We start from the raw sequence: 5,000 nt of genomic DNA, 5'->3' as shown, positions 1-5,000 counted from the left end.
GAAGCGAGAGGCAGCACCGTCCCTGCTATACGAAAGCCCCATCCAGCCCTGTGCCACCCGGGGGGTTCCAGGGTGCTGAGATGGCTGACATTTTGCTCCGCTCACGACGGTCGCCGCACCACGCAAGAACAGCCCAAAAACAGGCCAAAACGGCCCAAAAACGGGCCAAAACTGGCCATTTTTGGCTGCGCGAGCGAGCGGCGAGCGGCGGACAGCGAGCGAAGCGAGAGGCAGCACCGTCCCTGCTATACGAAAGCCCCATCCAGCCCTGTGCCACCCGGGGGGTTCCAGGGTGCTGAGATGGCTGACGTTTTGCTCCGCTCACGATGGTCACCGCACCACGCAAGAACAGCCCAAAAACAGGCCAAAACAGCCCAAAAACGGGCCAAAACAGGCCATTTTTGGCTGCGCGAGCGAGCGGCGAGCGGCGAACAGTGAGCGAAGCGTGAGGCAGCACCGTCCCTGCTATACGAAAGCCCCATCCAGCCCTGTGCCACCCGGGGGGTTCCAGGGTGCTGAGATGGCTGACGTTTTGCTCCGCTCTCGACGGTCACCGCGCAACGCAAGAACAGGCCAAAAACTGGCCAAAACGGCCCAAAAACGGGCCAAAACTGGCCATTTTTGGCTGCGCGAGCGAGCGGCGAGTGGCGGACAGCAAGCGAAGCGAGAGGCAGCACCGTCCCTGCTATACGAAAGCCCCATCCAGCCCTGTGCCACCCGGGGGGTTCCAGGGTGCTGAGATGGCTGACATTTTGCTCCGCTCACGACGGTCGCCGCACCACGCAAGAACAGCCCAAAAACAGGCCAAAACGGCCCAAAAACGGGCCAAAACTGGCCATTTTTGGCTGCGCGAGCGAGCGGCGAGCGGCGGACAGCGAGCGAAGCGAGAGGCAGCACCGTCCCTGCTATACGAAAGCCCCATCCAGCCCTGTGCCACCCGGGGGGTTCCAGGGTGCTGAGATGGCTGACGTTTTGCTCCGCTCACGATGGTCACCGCACCACGCAAGAACAGCCCAAAAACAGGCCAAAACAGCCCAAAAACGGGCCAAAACAGGCCATTTTTGGCTGCGCGAGCGAGCGGCGAGCGGCGAACAGTGAGCGAAGCGTGAGGCAGCACCGTCCCTGCTATACGAAAGCCCCATCCAGCCCTGTGCCACCCGGGGGGTTCCAGGGTGCTGAGATGGCTGACATTTTGCTCCGCTCACGACGGTCGCCGCGCCACGCAAGAACAGCCCAAAAACAGGCCAAAACAGCCCAAAAACGGGCCAAAACAGGCCATTTTTGGCTGCGCGAGTGAGCGGCGAGCGGCGAACAGCGAGCGAAGCGTGAGGCAGCACCGTCCCTGCTATACGAAAGCCCCATCCAGCCCTGTGCCACCCGGGGGGTTCCAGGGTGCTGAGATGGCTGACATTTTGCTCCGCTCACGACGGTCGCCGCGCCACACAAGAACAGCCCAAAAACAGGCCAAAACAGCCCAAAAACGGGCCAAAACAGGCCATTTTTGGCTGCGCGAGCGAGCGGCGAGCGGCGAACAGCGAGCGAAGCGTGAGGCAGCACCGTCCCTGCTATACGAAAGCCCCATCCAGCCCTGTGCCACCCGGGGGGTTCCAGGGTGCTGAGATGGCTGACATTTTGCTCCGCTCACGACGGTCGCCGCGCCACGCAAGAACAGCCCAAAAACAGGCCAAAACAGCCCAAAAACGGGCCAAAACAGGCCATTTTTGGCTGCGCGAGCGAGCGGCGAGCGGCGAACAGCGAGCGAAGCGTGAGGCAGCACCGTCCCTGCTATACGAAAGCCCCATCCAGCCCTGTGCCACCCGGGGGGTTCCAGGGTGCTGAGATGGCTGACGTTTTGGTCCGCTCTCGACGGTCACCGCGCAACGCAAGAACAGGCCAAAAACTGGCCAAAACGGCCCAAAAACGGGCCAAAACTGGCCATTTTTGGCTGCGCGAGCGAGCGGCGAGTGGCGGACAGCGAGCGAAGCGAGAGGCAGCACCGTCCCTGCTATACGAAAGCCCCATCCAGCCCTGTGCCACCCGGGGGGTTCCAGGGTGCTGAGATGGCTGACATTTTGCTCCGCTCACGACGGTCGCCGCGCCATGCAAGAACAGCCCAAAAACAGGCCAAAACGGCCCAAAAACGGGCCAAAACTGGCCATTTTTGGCTGCGCGAGCGAGCGGCGAGCGGCGGACAGCGAGCGAAGCGAGAGGCAGCACCGTCCCTGCTATACGAAAGCCCCATCCAGCCCTGTGCCACCCGGGGGGTTCCAGGGTGCTGAGATGGCTGACGTTTTGCTCCGCTCACGATGGTCACCGCACCACGCAAGAACAGCCCAAAAACAGGCCAAAACAGCCCAAAAACGGGCCAAAACAGGCCATTTTTGGCTGCGCGAGCGAGCGGCGAGCGGCGAACAGTGAGCGAAGCGTGAGGCAGCACCGTCCCTGCTATACGAAAGCCCCATCCAGCCCTGTGCCACCCGGGGGGTTCCAGGGTGCTGAGATGGCTGACATTTTGCTCCGCTCACGACGGTCGCCGCGCCACGCAAGAACAGCCCAAAAACAGGCCAAAACAGCCCAAAAACGGGCCAAAACAGGCCATTTTTGGCTGCGCGAGCGAGCGGCGAGCGGCGAACAGCGAGCGAAGCGTGAGGCAGCACCGTCCCTGCTATACGAAAGCCCCATCCAGCCCTGTGCCACCCGGGGGGTTCCAGGGTGCTGAGATGGCTGACATTTTGCTCCGCTCACGACGGTCGCCGCGCCACACAAGAACAGCCCAAAAACAGGCCAAAACAGCCCAAAAACGGGCCAAAACAGGCCATTTTTGGCTGCGCGAGCGAGCGGCGAGCGGCGAACAGCGAGCGAAGCGTGAGGCAGCACCGTCCCTGCTATACGAAAGCCCCATCCAGCCCTGTGCCACCCGGGGGGTTCCAGGGTGCTGAGATGGCTGACATTTTGCTCCGCTCACGACGGTCGCCGCGCCACGCAAGAACAGCCCAAAAACAGGCCAAAACAGCCCAAAAACGGGCCAAAACAGGCCATTTTTGGCTGCGCGAGCGAGCGGCGAGCGGCGAACAGCGAGCGAAGCGTGAGGCAGCACCGTCCCTGCTATACGAAAGCCCCATCCAGCCCTGTGCCACCCGGGGGGTTCCAGGGTGCTGAGATGGCTGACGTTTTGCTCCGCTCTCGACGGTCACCGCGCAACGCAAGAACAGGCCAAAAACTGGCCAAAACGGCCCAAAAACGGGCCAAAACTGGCCATTTTTGGCTGCGCGAGCGAGCGGCGAGTGGCGGACAGCGAGCGAAGCGAGAGGCAGCACCGTCCCTGCTATACGAAAGCCCCATCCAGCCCTGTGCCACCCGGGGGGTTCCAGGGTGCTGAGATGGCTGACATTTTGCTCCGCTCACGACGGTCGCCGCGCCATGCAAGAACAGCCCAAAAACAGGCCAAAACGGCCCAAAAACGGGCCAAAACTGGCCATTTTTGGCTGCGCGAGCGAGCGGCGAGCGGCGGACAGCGAGCGAAGCGAGAGGCAGCACCGTCCCTGCTATACGAAAGCCCCATCCAGCCCTGTGCCACCCGGGGGGTTCCAGGGTGCTGAGATGGCTGACGTTTTGCTCCGCTCACGATGGTCACCGCACCACGCAAGAACAGCCCAAAAACAGGCCAAAACAGCCCAAAAACGGGCCAAAACAGGACATTTTTGGCTGCGCGAGCGAGCGGCGAGCGGCGAACAGTGAGCGAAGCGTGAGGCAGCACCGTCCCTGCTATACGAAAGCCCCATCCAGCCCTGTGCCACCCGGGGGGTTCCAGGGTGCTGAGATGGCTGACGTTTTGCTCCGCTCTCGACGGTCACCGCGCAACGCAAGAACAGGCCAAAAACTGGCCAAAACGGCCCAAAAACGGGCCAAAACTGGCCATTTTTGGCTGCGCGAGCGAGCGGCGAGTGGCGGACAGCAAGCGAAGCGAGAGGCAGCACCGTCCCTGCTATACGAAAGCCCCATCCAGCCCTGTGCCACCCGGGGGGTTCCAGGGTGCTGAGATGGCTGACATTTTGCTCCGCTCACGACGGTCGCCGCACCACGCAAGAACAGCCCAAAAACAGGCCAAAACGGCCCAAAAACGGGCCAAAACTGGCCATTTTTGGCTGCGCGAGCGAGCGGCGAGCGGCGGACAGCGAGCGAAGCGAGAGGCAGCACCGTCCCTGCTATACGAAAGCCCCATCCAGCCCTGTGCCACCCGGGGGGTTCCAGGGTGCTGAGATGGCTGACGTTTTGCTCCGCTCACGATGGTCACCGCACCACGCAAGAACAGCCCAAAAACAGGCCAAAACAGCCCAAAAACGGGCCAAAACAGGCCATTTTTGGCTGCGCGAGCGAGCGGCGAGCGGCGAACAGTGAGCGAAGCGTGAGGCAGCACCGTCCCTGCTATACGAAAGCCCCATCCAGCCCTGTGCCACCCGGGGGGTTCCAGGGTGCTGAGATGGCTGACATTTTGCTCCGCTCACGACGGTCGCCGCGCCACGCAAGAACAGCCCAAAAACAGGCCAAAACAGCCCAAAAACGGGCCAAAACAGGCCATTTTTGGCTGCGCGAGCGAGCGGCGAGCGGCGAACAGCGAGCGAAGCGTGAGGCAGCACCGTCCCTGCTATACGAAAGCCCCATCCAGCCCTGTGCCACCCGGGGGGTTCCAGGGTGCTGAGATGGCTGACATTTTGCTCCGCTCACGACGGTCGCCGCGCCACACAAGAACAGCCCAAAAACAGGCCAAAACAGCCCAAAAACGGGCCAAAACAGGCCATTTTTGGCTGCGCGAGCGAGCGGCGAGCGGCGAACAGCGAGCGAAGCGTGAGGCAGCACCGTCCCTGCTATACGAAAGCCCCATCCAGCCCTGTGCCACCCGGGGGGTTCCAGGGTGCTGAGATGGCTGACATTTTGCTCCGCTCACGACGGTCGCCGCGCCACGCAAGAACAGCCCAAAAACAGGCCAAAACAGCCCAAAA

Source organism: Musa acuminata, unplaced genomic scaffold (genome assembly GCF_036884655.1).
Source record: "Musa acuminata AAA Group cultivar baxijiao unplaced genomic scaffold, Cavendish_Baxijiao_AAA HiC_scaffold_37, whole genome shotgun sequence".
NCBI lineage: Eukaryota > Viridiplantae > Streptophyta > Magnoliopsida > Zingiberales > Musaceae > Musa > Musa acuminata.
The sequence above is the reverse complement of the archived record's forward strand: the minus strand, read 5'-3'. Positions refer to the sequence as shown.